Below are 13,229 nucleotides of genomic sequence, written 5' to 3'. Positions count from 1 at the left end.
TTAGGTTGAAGTTCTTTAGGAATCTGGATGAAATTGATTTGGACCAGCCAGTAGAGATATCTGAAAATGTTTTTCAAAGATTAAGTCAGTAAGATTGTAGAGGTAATGTTCGAGAGCAATAAATGAGATAAGTAGATAGAGATAGCAAGTATATATGAATGATAATGATCATCAATGTGTGTTACTTCCTCACGGGGGAGGTCCCTATTTATAGTGGATGATGTGGCTCTAGAGAGTACTATTGGCATGACCGACCATCCTGACCTATCAGGGGTTGCTTTTCCCATGTCAAACGGCTTTGACAAGGTTGTACTCTGTACATAGTTGACTTGTAGCTTGTAGTAGGCCTGAAAGTCGTATTGCGCTTTGTTCTTGTCGTGTGACAGAAGGGTAGGTGGGATTTGCAAGTGGCGTGATAGGTGAGATGTCAGGATAGTGTCCCCAGAAATTGCCCATTGTGTCCAAGCAAATATAAGGTTTGCGGTTAAGCTCATTCTCTAGCCATGCCCGATTCTTGATCGGTTAGTGAACAAGGTAGCTCGACTAATACGGAATGCATGGCTGGTCGAGTGAATCATCATGGTCGGCTATGAGATGCTCTTTGACCGGTCGTATATGCGACTATCCTAGCTAGTTAAGACGCCTAGATAATCGGGATGGAACACACATTAAACAATAGGATTTTGTATATAATACAATAATATAAAATTGTTTATATATTTAATAAATTGAAAATGATGTATTTACTTTTAAATAAAAATTGTATTTTCATTTGGAAAATATTAAAAAAAGACTTTCTATTTTAAAAGATATTAAAACTTTGAAAAGTAAAATAAAATAAAGTAAATCAATGGAAAGTTGGTTAAGTGATATAAGTTTGATTATATGATGATCCAAATTTTGGTATTGTTTATGGAGAAAATTCCTAATATGAAAGTTACCTATTCCTGACTAATAAAACATTGGCTTACGTGGCTTATTACCTATACCTAGACCAATAAATAAAAAAGAAACATCAAATTAATATTCCGTCTAATAAAATCACTTATTCTTTTAACATTATAATTAATGCATATAAATATGTATTGGGCACTTGTCATCAAGTCTCATTTGCCATTTAAAATTATTACAAATTTTAATTGTTTATCATCCTAACTTTAATTTATCACATTTTTGGACACCTTTTAACTTATTTTTGGGGAGAGGAAATAATAAATGTGTTTAGTTGTTGAAATTATATAAATGCTTGAGTATCTGGTTAGTAATATTTTGTGTAAGAATATTATAAGTATTTTATATTTTTATAAATAATTAAAATTATTCAATAAGTAACAATGAGTTCTTATTTCTTTTGTTGTAAACAAGTGGAGTACTTCTTTTACTTTCTTTTTTTGATAAAAAGTTTAATACTTTTATTAATGTTATATAACAACTCAATTAAAACTCACAATGAATCTTCACAAAAAAAACACACACACATGAATAGTTCTTGCGTGCCGCATGGAAAGTTTTATTTTAAGTGGTTGAAAAGTAGTAAAATGATGTAGAAGAACTCATAAGTCACAAGATTATAAAACATAAATTACTTTAAGGTGTTTTTTCTGAAAATATCTTCCAACCAAACCGGACTGCAAGCTTATTTTTAGTTAAATAAACCTATTGACTATTTTATAGTCCATTTAAAATCTTAACAAACAGGTTTTTAATCAAATAGAAATTTAAAATATGATTAATATACAAAGAATGTGAATAGATTTGAGTGATGGTAGCCAACCCGAATTACAGATATGCATTCATACTATAAGAGAAATTTTACAATCTATTTTGTTAGTCAAGCCATGATTGGATTTTTAGAGCTGAAATAACAGTGGCTAAAACATTTTAGTATGGAACAACAAGATGTTGGTCTAGTAGTTTAAGGTCTCGTTAAATTCTCAGGATGATCAAAAGGTCAAGTGTTTGATTCATGAGAGCGACACTCGTTAGGAGAGTCACTCACGTATTCCTTACCAAAAAAGTAAAAAAATACCATTGGTAATACAAAAAACATACTAGGAGAATAGTCATAAATAATGTCAAATATATTCACCTAATGTGATTCATAATGATGAGTAGATTTTCACATTAAGTGCATATTTTTGGCATTATGAAAATCTACACATTATTATCAATAATCGTTGAACGTGTGACTCATAAAATCAACCACACTGGTACGTAGAGTGTTATGGAATTACCCCATATTTTATTATTTATAGCCCGTAGCTCTACCCAACATTTAATAGCATTTACACAAACAAATGTTGATTAATTTGTGTTATTAAAACTCAAGTATCGGATGGTGAGTGTAGAAATGTTTAGAAAATGTGTATATGTAGACTTTTTACCTCAACTTGGCATAACATAGTAAGATAAACAAACTTCTATAAGATTGATCGATCAAATTTCATTTTGCATTAGAAAATTATATACAAAATTTGTTCATTTAACTGCAAAGAGTCCATGCAACCTTTTGATATGTTCCATTCCAAATTCAAATGCTCATAATACAAAATGGAAAGTCCTCACCTGATTCAGCCGGTAGTTTCATGAAGCATATATAATATTGATGAATTTGCTTTATTAATATTTATATATCCTCTAAAAATCGACTCACAAACATATCATTACATAAATCTATTTATAATCCAATAAACATTCCTACCCTCACAATCAGATACTTGAGTTTTAACAACACAAATTAATCAACATTTGTTTGTGTAAATGCTATTAAATGTTGGCTATAAATAACAAAATATGGGGATATTATAATTCACACATTCAACCATTATTGATTTTATTGAATAAGAACATTAAAAAATGTGCATTATTCTACAAAGCTTTCTGTAGTAAGTGTTTTGATTTTTTAAGTCATACATTCAATAACATTTTGTATAGTGATAACTCTATATTGAAATATTTACAATTTTCACGGTTAAACATTATTGTCCATAGTAGAGCTGGCAATGCGAGCTACATGGTTGGTTTTGAGATCTAGCGATGGTCAGGCTAAACCAAAAAACCCTATATGTCATTCTCGCCAAAAGTTACGATTCTAAACCTGATGATGAACCATCTTTTTAACTAACCTATTTATTGACCGAGCTCGGGCGAACAACAGAGACTATCCCACTTTAATGCATGTAGTCTATATGATATAGTTCACATTTATAAGATTTCATAAAAATCTAATATTATTTAGTGACTCATTGATATATCAAAGTTATTTCAAAAGTACAAATAAACATTTAGGAATAAAGAATGTCCTTAGCTCACTCTCCCTTGAAATTTGGGCAAAAAGACAGGGTAGTTACATTGGAGTAAGGGCACTTCTATATTAGTTCTATATAAGCATAAGCTTGTGTTAGGCCACCACTGACCACACAAGGAACCAGCCAACAGTCACTTGCATAGGCCCTTCCCCTTTGATAATCTGTTCTGACATATTGTGTCTGATGAAGCCAAGACATTATTGGTCCAGTCCCATATCTTTATTAATTTCCTCAATTACTACTATACTAAATTATTGGTATGCTACTCATAAATACACATATGGTCTAGTCACCAAGCCCCCACCCACCGTTTTCCTTTCTCTTTGTCTCATTCTTTGTCCTTTGTTTCATTCTTTGTCTGGTGTCCATGTGTGGAGTTAGGAGTATCTCAATCACTAGATTATATTTCAACATTTATTTTGATATAATTCAGAGTAGCTGATTTTTTCGAGATGTGTGACTGTTTTTCTTAACAAATATTATTCTAAGGAGTTGAATTTTTGACATTTGACTTAGTTTGATATCTAACGATTTAGTGAGGTTTTACTCCACTAAATCAACATCTCACTCGTAAATTATATTTTATCTTTAATAAAACTTTTTTGCCTCTTTAATTAAGTTTTGGATTAAATATAATTTACCATATGGAAATATTAGATATTTTTTATTTTTATTTATTAATTTTTCCTTAGTTTTCCTACTTTGTCTTATTCTTTTGGTTTTAATACTTGTCTATGATGTGTCAAATATCACAATCGGCATTACTATGTTGGGGTGCATGTCATATCATTACCAGATATTAAAATGAAAATTTTAGAATTATAAGAGGAAGAAAAACAAATTATAGAAACTAAAACCCAATTCTAATATATTTTAAAAACATGTTTAAGCTTAAATTATTATTGCTTATGTAGCAAAAAAAAAGAATATTATTGATGCCTTATATTGGTTTTAAATTGGATGCTTAACACATGTTAGTGTAATGTCTCGTTAGATCTCCAGATAGATCAAAAGTTAAATATTTAATTCCTTGAAAGACACTTATTAGGAGAGACAATCATATACATCGAAAAAGATTAATTCATTACCTATAGGGTGATGAGATCCTTGGTTATACAAAAAAAATTGGATGCTTAACAATTCTATGTATTTTATATCTGAACTATTAGTGTAAAAGTTAAAACGAGTGTTGTGAGAACTGGATCGGACTGGACGGTCCGACCGGTCTGGCCGCTGATCGGACTTCAAAATGACTGTGTATTGTAGTCTTAGTCGAATGAGAGTTGAACCACTTTGAACCTGAGAAATTTCGGTCTGACCGTGTTAAACCCGGAAAGTTAACCGGGTTCACTTAAAAATAAAAAATGAAACACTGCTTTAATATTTTGTTTTACTACCATCCAAAAAAAGATGAAGATGTTATTACTTTAATATAATTATACATAATTATTAATTATCTAAAGTTTTACATTTATATATAACTATGTATTTATAGATAAAAATATTAATTATGTATGGAATTTTCAAACTAAACGTTTTAACCATTTAAACCTAATACGGGACATCTGCCGATTTGACGTCCGGCTCGGGTTTCACAACATTGGTTAAAACATATACAATACATTATTTACTATTCATTTGTATTACTGAGAATCAATATATAATTACATCGGGAACCTTTTATATAGTTTGCATATATTTTCTCTTTACATATTGTATTGTATTATTATAACAGTTGGATTATACGAAGAAATGACACCCCCCATTCTCTCGTATATACGAGAGTAATTGGATTTATCCCCTAACCTTTATAAGATTATACCAGATCATTATTAGTTCAGTTTAAGCTTAAACATATGACTTCCTTCAGCACCTAATTACTAAAATTTAAGTGGTTGGAAACAAAGTTGACATCTTCAAATACTTGTCTTTGAATTCCAAATCATGGTTAGAAAAAAAAAATGAAGTTGTTTCTATATTTTAGTTTGACAAGGATTTTCAAATATTATTCTTATTCCTTATTTTATTTCATATGTAAACTTGTAAAATTATGACTCATATGCAACCTAAGTGTCAGTTTGATTTACAAAGAAATTAATAAGGACATCACAAAACAAATACTACAGTTATTCAACACAAAATTAATAACCAAAGGTTTTTTTGTATGTGTGTAAAATGTATATACTGACTATGTAAAGATTTATACACATGCATTTCATTATTCACTATTCATTGAGATTATATTTTTTCTGAAAAGCCAACAATACTTAAAATTAATGATGATGATAAAATGACAGTGTATAAAATTCATATATCCACCATTAATGTTTACTCATTAATGATTTCTTTAAAAAGTAATACGGATGGATAATAGATAATATAATGACTGTGTATAAATCTTTACCCTCTCAATTTATAAATAGTATTGCACTCTATACTTAATCTCTTTTTTGTGTTTTCATGTAATTATTTTTAAAATTTCACTTCTATTAAAATAAAGTTTGATAAACACAGTTCATTATAACTCAGTTTTGCAAATAAATTTTAAATACACCATAATTAATCTATTTCCCACTTGTGTTATTACTTCTTTTTTATGAAATATTATAACACTTCAAAATTGGGAAAATAATGTATTTAATTTTGAGAGATAATATATTAAATTTCCAACTATAACACAAGCAAAGTCAATTTAGTTATTCTTTAGTTTAAAGAGCTTGTCTCTATGTGTTCCAAAACCTTTACTTTAGTCTAATGACAGAAGTTGCCTGCCATTAGGTTAAAAAGTATAAAACTTAAAATAGAGATCATGACTCATCACAAATATGCTTCTCAGATATTTTCTATACCTTATACCTTATGACGGTGTAAATAGTTGTATAAAATTATTCTATATACATTTTTTCATTTACTCCAAAATTAAGTTAAAAAAATCTATTTTATATTTTGTCTATTTATTTTAAGAAATTCTAATAATTTGAATTAATGAGTGGATTTGAACTATTAGACTAACCTAAAATGAATGATTAAGATGCAGAATAAGTTTTTTTAATTTACTGTGTAGTAAGTAGATGTATCACTCTCAAGAAAATAACATGTGGAGTGGTGATACATGTAATTTACATGTGAAAGCACGTTGATGATTGGTGATGTAAGAAAAAAGGAAAAAGACATGCAAGACAGAAAAGGGTATATACATGTATTGCACTTTCTTCATTCTCCAATTTCCCTTTGTCCTCATTTTCTTTACTTGGGATATTGTAATACTAAATTACTAGTCATTGTTCCATGATCTTCTCTTGCTCCACTCCATCTACCGGAGTTGTTATATAAGAAATTTTGTATAAGGTTTAATCAATTTAATTAGTTAAATTGATCGATCTAATCATATCACATCATATATATATATATATATAAACTATACTATCTAATTCATTGACCCATATTATTCTAGGTAAACTCGGTTGAACAGAATTTTAAACGGCTCAAAAAATTGTTTTATTAATCATGTAAAACATAACTGTTTGCAAGGTTGGTAAGTGGTCACACAATCCAATCTGATCCTATTTGCATATCATATATTTGACCTTAGGATGAGTCAATTTTGTGCTATATTGATCAATTAATACAATATTAGCCTTAATTACAAAAATGATTAATCATCAACAACATTGAATAATCTTCATTGATTTTAACCAATCTTGCACTTGAGGTAAATTGGTGAGCCAATTGATGAATCTCAGAAACATTAATCAATCTAAAAGGCAATTGACCAACAATAGAGCATCAAGACAGTTTATTTTTTAATCAAGAAAAACTTGGAGATATATCTCATTAAATCATATTCCTCTCTTTATGCTATTGAGAATATTATATTTGTGTGATAGAGAAATTTGTATAAGATATAGTTAATAAGTAATTATATATCCTCCTATTAAATCATCATGATAAAAAAGTAACATGTGATACTTGTAAATTAGTATTCCTAAATAAAATATCATTTTGTAATATATATCACTTTCTTGTAATGATGAGGATTTGTAGGTGTATTTAGTAAGTAAATATATAATTTTTCATATTTAACACACTACATATGCATGTCAAATACATAGTAGAAAAACTTGTATGAAAATATATTTAATCATTCTCTTATTTTAACAGGGACACGCACAGAACACCAAATAAATAAAAAAGAGCATGAGACCTGAACTATATATAGACATGTGCATAGCTATGTATAAAAAAAGAAAACCTAAAAAGTTGAGCTAGCTCTTTAATCTTTTTAGCTTGAACAACAGCACAAGTATTCATTTGGATCAAGCGCAGATATGATCTGTACTGTATCTTAACTTAGTATAATTAAAAAGCAGAAAATAATCTATATCTATATGTGTACTAATCTTATGTACTACATTTAGAAAAGGAACCAAGAAAATGATCTAACATTGAAATAAGCTGTTTCCAAGTGGCTTTCAAACAAATTAATTTAAGTGCTTGTATAGTTGTCTGGTTCGGGATGGCTTTGCTTCTTAATCACTTTACATTAAGCAGAATCTTTCTGTGTCTGCAGCTTTTGTTTGTTGGACTGAAACCCTAGTGAATATTAGTGGAATATTTTCTAGACAGGAGCTAGAGTTGAACTAAGTAATTAATCAATTATATGTTTATTTCAGAACTGATATCTTTACAACACATCTTTCCAGCCATATAGAGTCACAATCTTTGCCTACCCATGTTTAAATAAAGAACTAATTCTATTATAATAATTTGAAGGTTTTAAATTAGATTTTGTTTTTTAAATTTTAGTTGTGGTTATTGTGACTGTGATCATTGTGGTTGTTACGATGCAAATTATAGTTATTGCAATGTGAATTATTTTGTGATTAAAATAATATTTTTGAGTTCGATATGGTCTAATGCGACTCAAATATGGTTTGATGCGGTTACGCTATGGTCTAGTCATATCATTGTAATGATCACCACAACTACAATATTAAAGACAAATTACCTAATATGGTCCACAGTTTGATTCAATGTTTGCAATTATAATTGCAAATGTAATACTCGGTTTTGGAGTCTTATTGTATTTATGGTTGCATTAATTTCATTTTCTTATAATTATCATAAACACAATGTAATAGTGGATAATGATTATTGGATTAATTTATATCTATTGAACATGTGTCTTTCGGTTCTTTAATGTCAAATCAAATCATAATGGCATTTTGTTTAACAGTATGATGATAAATTTAGATTTATTATGACAAAACGTCTATGATAAATTTAGGGTGTCAAGCTGTGATAGTTAGTTGCATATGATTGCATTTAATTATTACTTTTTAGAAGTAAAAAATGATAAAGTTGCCTAAAACAATTTAATAATTTTATCCTTCCTAAGAATAAGAAGCAATACTTCGGTTGCTGAAATGAATCTACCTTATAGTAAATATAAAGATAAGCCTTACGAAAATTTTATTTTGAAATCAACAGTATGCATATGGTATTAAACATCACATGGTGTACAATTTCTTCTTCTTTGTAATGTAATCAATAGAATGAAATAAAAAATATAAAGAAGTGGATTAAAGTATAAATTACAAGTTTAAAGGGATTGTACAAACAATATATCTTATGTGCCTCTATATCCACTTTAGAACTAATGATCAATATTATGAAATCTGAGCCGGAAGTCAAACCGGAAGAGGTCTCATATTAGGTTAAATTGTCTGGTTGGGCGGGTGATTTTATATATAATTAATATTTTATATCAAAAAGTATATAATTATATATAAATATAAAAAAATTTATATTATTACTAATGTATAATTATATTGAAATAACATCTCTCAATATTTTTTGGACCGAAGTAAAACAAAATATTAGAGTATTGTCTGTTTGTTTTAATTTTAAGTAAACCGTCCGATTTACTTCCCGGGTTATTCTGCTTTAACACGATCGGACCAGAATTTTTCCAATTCAAAACAGTCAAACTCTCATTCGGTTAAGACAGCAAACTAAAACCACTTTCAAGTCTGGTCAAACCGGTTGGACCACCTAATATGGTCTGGTTCTCACAATATTGCTAATGATGTCAAGGTATCAACAATTAATTATCAGAGTAACACTCCTTTTGATTTCTGTGAATTTTTGTGAGAAAAAACATGTTTTGTTAATGAAAAAAGTGCAGTTATCAAACGGTTTTAACTTATTATATAAAACTTAAGTTAAAATCAGCAGAATTTAATGTGTTGCTTGACTTGCTTCTAAAAGAACGAAATAAAAAAAACTAAAAGAAAGCCGGTCTACATTAAAACAAAGAATTTGATCTGTTTTCATGATTTAAACCCATAACCTCCGAATTAAAAGATAAACAATATTAAGTTGCGTCAATGTTTACACTCTTAACAAAAACTTCTGCCGAGACAAAGGATGATCGCAGTGCTACGAATGCAAATTGCATTGTAGGATATTTCAGTCAATTGCTTCACTTTTGGTAAAACATCTTTTTTTGATGTCTGAAACTTTAGCATTTAAATTCCATAATTAGTACTCTTAGCTGCTATTTATTTTGTAATTCCACTACGCCAGATATCGTAATAAACAACTGTCATTCAACTGCGTAATTTTCAATGAATGTTGTTGAAAATGAGACGGAAGAATATCAACATGGCATAATAAAGCAGGTGGTGTCAATTTGTGTAACTTCAACAACGCATTCTTGACAATGTGTTGTTGAACATCAGTCATGTTAGAGCTGACTTGAATGATTTATGTTTAACAACGCATTTGATAGAAAGTGTTGTTGATGTGAATATATGCAACATCGCATATGTAAGGAAACGCTGTTGAAGATGACATAGTAACTGCGTTTGCTTAATTAACGATGTTGAAGTTTTACGACTTTTTAAGCGTCCGAGAAATTAATGGTAGAGTAGTTATGCGTCTCTTCGTTAGTTGAAATATTAATGATAGAGTGATTATGTGTTTCTTGGTTGTTGAAATATTAATGGTTGAGTGGTTATACGTCTCTTCGTTTGTTTGTTAAAATATTAATGGTTGTTCATCTATAAATATGGTTCACTTAATATTCTATTTCATCAGTAAGCTAAGAGCTTAAGAGTATATATTTCTATAAGAGTATGTTCATGAAGATAGGAAGAAGAAAACATAAAGTAGTAAAAAAAAAGAGCAATACTGCAAAGAGTGAAAAAGAGAAAAAGCACCCAGATTTGTATAAAGTAGTCGAGGAAAAAATTGTGTTTCTGTTTCAGATTCATGTCAAGGAGGTCTTTAACAACTTTTGATTTTGCAAAAGGACCCAGATTTCAGAAGGAATGTGATTGTTATACAAGATTTGCATGAGATGAAGATTTAGTTGATTGATCTCTTTCATTTGCGATTGAAAGAAAATAAAAGGAAAAAGGGATCAATGAATTATTTACTTCATTAAGCTCTTTCAATTTTTAAAACGGTCTCAGATTTCAGAAGGAAAGTGACTATTACACAAGATTTGCTTGAGATGAAGATTTAGTTCCTAGATCTCTTTCAATTGAACCGAAATAAAAGGAAAAAGGGGATCAATGAATTATTTTTCTTCATCATCGGCAGCAATTCCTTAAGTTTATTGATTTCCTTCATGGAAAAAGGACCCAGATTTTAAAAGGAAATCAATGAATTGTTATACAAGATTTGTGTAGAAGAAAAAGACCTAGATCAATGAATTATTTAATTCATTCAGCTCTTTCATTTTTCAAAACGGTCTCAGCTCTTTATTGTATTCTTCATCTGTCAAATCATTTAGTTCATTATATTCGCACCAGATATAAGCACCTAATAGAGTAGAATATCAATGTTATATATTGGACTCAAGTCCCTTGTTATAATGTGCACCAGATATAAGTACCTAATAGAAACACCTCATGGGCAGGTGGGCCCATGAGTGTGCTAGGGTTTGTAATCCTTATTCTCTAATAATATCTTGGTAGCCGCTCAACGCTCCCGGGGACGTAGGCACAATTGGCTGAACCCCGTTAACAAATTTCCTTGTTTCTTCTCTTCTATTTACTCATATGTCCTTTACTTGATTGATTGTGGCCAACGATGTGCAACGATCGCTTCCGCTGCACCAACAACATGATTACATAAAATCTTTAGGTTTTACCTAGCTGACACTTTCCTTTACACATAATGTGTTATACCTGTGTCTACAAACTATTTTCTACAACAATAGGGTCAAAACAGGGCATTCTTATGGGTTCTTGTACTAATTAGTAATTACTGTGTTTATATTAGATCTACCTTAGAAGTTATTCCTATTATTATTCCATCCTTGTTCCATGACAGGTAATAAGTTGGTTAATCTATAAGGTTACGATCAAATATTGGACAAATAAGATTTGAATTATGCGGTCATCAATTATGTATGAGCAATCGATCTAACTAGATAAAGGAGGACATTAATAAGACATAGCCTAGTCAGCACTTATGGGATCACAGACTTCTGCTATAGGATTGTCACGCTGTCTGAACAACACAAATATCTACAATGAGACTGTTACACAACCTGAACAACGTAGACCTCTACTATAAAGTTGAATACATTGTCTAATACTAGGTTATCCTCTACCATGCGGCAAGGAAATGACAGTTTACCATGCTTACTGCATCTACGAGGAAAAATACAATATTCACCCCCTCTATATAAATAGAGGAAACCCATCACAATGAAGTTTACACTTAATACTCTATCTTATACTTTTATATCTTCATATTCTCTCTACAAATCTTTACTCATACTAACTTGAGCGTTAGAGTAACTTTACTGCTAATCACTCAAGCGGTTCTAGATCAATCCTTGCCCAAATTCACTGGTGAGATCAGTACTCCAACCCGACATAATGTGCTAATATTCCAAAGCATAAGGTTTATTTCAATATTTGTTGGTTGAAAGAGTGTAAGGTTTAGGTCAAGGATAAAATATACATTATGTAAAATTGTTGTTGCATGATATTAATCTATGTCATGGACATTATTGCATGTTGCTCTCATGATTTGAAGTCAAGCATACTCCCATTTCATAATCCTAAGCTCTGACCAACTAAGTTGAGTATAAAGACTTACTACTTTGCTTTATTAAGCATTTTTTATATAACTGGTAACATTTTATAAAAAATCAAAGATATATGCTTTAGGAGAATTGTGCAATTAAAACCTCATTGTTCATTATCAGTAGTACTCCTAATGAATAAAATTAACTTAACATTTGTTCGAAACTCAACTTATTATTTATCAAAGGAATATGTTTTCATTTTCCCTCCACAAACCCTATAGTTTTTTAGGGGAGTCAAAATGAGGATGGGAATTTTTACCCTCAAATTTTATTTTCCATATCTTCTAACTAGGGGTGAGCATGGTCGGATTAAGGTTTATCCCTTATTCGGCTCTAACTGTTGGTCGGGTTTTTTGAATCCAGATCTATAATTGAAGCTAACCCGACCATAAATACCGACATGGCCAGCCTTTAAACTCGAACCTGACCCTAGACCCAATTAAATATAATACATACCCATTTTAGATAAAGTCTTCTCAATGTTACTTATTATTATGAATATATAATTTGATATATAAAATAATATATGTATATACATTATTAATCATGTATATAATGATGAAAAAATCAAAGAGTAAATGATACTTTCGACCAAACATGTGTCATTACTCTATACATAATTGAATAAAGACACATACCAATATGATGAGTGAGTGACCATGGGACGGGTCGGGTCGAGTCATATTTGGTCCTTACCGAACCTAAATATTTGATTGGGTCTAATTTTTGAATCCGAACGTAGACCCAATGACACCCAATCCTATTTGGATTTGATTATGATCAAACCATATCGAATAAGCGGGTAAGATCAG

This window comes from Lupinus angustifolius, chromosome LG18, assembly GCF_001865875.1.
Source record: "Lupinus angustifolius cultivar Tanjil chromosome LG18, LupAngTanjil_v1.0, whole genome shotgun sequence".
NCBI lineage: Eukaryota > Viridiplantae > Streptophyta > Magnoliopsida > Fabales > Fabaceae > Lupinus > Lupinus angustifolius.
Note: the sequence above shows the minus strand (reverse complement) of the source record.